Source organism: Cervus canadensis, chromosome 25 (genome assembly GCF_019320065.1).
Source record: "Cervus canadensis isolate Bull #8, Minnesota chromosome 25, ASM1932006v1, whole genome shotgun sequence".
Lineage (NCBI taxonomy): Eukaryota > Metazoa > Chordata > Mammalia > Artiodactyla > Cervidae > Cervus > Cervus canadensis.
The window spans coordinates 16971315-16972709 of NC_057410.1; the positions used below are offsets into that span (position 1 = coordinate 16971315).

At 39.1% G+C, this 1395-nt stretch overlaps 1 pseudogene; it reads left to right on the forward strand.

The window, feature by feature from the left end:
• The window catches only part of LOC122427748, a 2875-nt pseudogene extending 2557 nt beyond the window's left edge, over positions 1 to 318 (forward strand).
• The last annotated feature ends 1077 nt before the right edge of the window (positions 319 to 1395 follow it).

A 1395-nucleotide genomic window follows, 5' to 3' on the forward strand; every position in this document is an offset into this window, starting at 1 on the left:
CGGGTGGAGAGGGAGGTGGGAGGGGGGATCGGGATTGGGAATACATGTAAATCCATGGCTGATTCATATCAATGAAAGAATAAAAAAAAAAAAAAAAGAAAGCAGGAAGCAGTTCTATATATAAGGAAGCCATGAACAAGTCAGGCCATCTTAGATTATTTGTGGCTAAAAATCATGCAAGAATTTGAAAGTGATGCATTTTTTCCAGAAAATGATTTGGAAAATTATAAACTTCTCCCGGAATATCCAGGTGTTCCTTCTGTCCAGGAGGAGAAAGTCATTAAGTACAAACTTGAAGTATAAGAAAAAAACAATTAAAGTGAAAGTGTTTTCATATCTATTTTGACCCATCTTCCCTCTGCCAAAAAAAAAAAAATTATGCACTTTTTGTTGTAGAGACTTTTGTTGACTTTAAGTCAATTATTTCTACGCAATGTATTCTTTTTCCCATTAATCTTTTTTTTATTAATTTTTATTGGAGTAAACTTGCTTCATAATGTGTTAGTTTCTGTTGCACAGCAAAGTGAATCTGCTAGGCATATACACGTATCCCCTCTTTTTAAAATTTCCTTCCCATTTAGGTCACCGCAGGGCAGTGAGTAGAGTTCTCTGTGCCATACAGTAGGTTCCCATGAGTCATCTATTTTTTTTTTTTTTTTGTAGCATATTTCTCATTGTGAGCTTCCTTAGTGACAGCAGTAAAGGATATGCGTGCAATGCAGGAGATGTGGGTTCGATTCCTGGGTTGGGAAGAGGAGATGCCAACCCACTCCAGTATTCTTGTCTGAGAAATCCCATGGACAAATGAGCCTGGTGGGCTACAGTCCATGGATTTGCAAAAAGTCAGACAAAACTTAGTGACTAAAAACAAACAACAACATACAAGTTAACACATGTTGAAGAAAAATCTAGGCATTATTTCCACTAGCCTTCACTCTTCCGTCAAGGCTGTATATTGTCACCTTGCTTTTTGAACTTATATGCAGAGTGTATGCATGCACGCTAAGTCACTTCAGTTGTATCTGACTCTTTGTGACCCTATGGACTGTAGCCCATCAGGCTCCTTCTGTCCTGGGATTCTCGAGGCAAGAATACTGGAGTGGGCCGTGGTGTGCCCTCCTCCAGGGAACCTTCCCGACCCAAGAATCAAACCTGCGTCTCTTACGTCTCCTCCATTGGCAGGAGGGTTCTTTACCACTAGCACCATTAACTTTTTATTAATTTATTTGTGATGAGTCCAAATTGTTCTTCTGGAGTATAATGACTTAGGTTAACTATTTCAACAAAAATTAGCAAGATCCTTATTAAAAAATTACTTGAGGACTTCCTAGGTGGAACAGCAACTAGGATTCCACCTACTAATGTAGGTGACGTGAGTTCAGTCTTTGGCCTGGG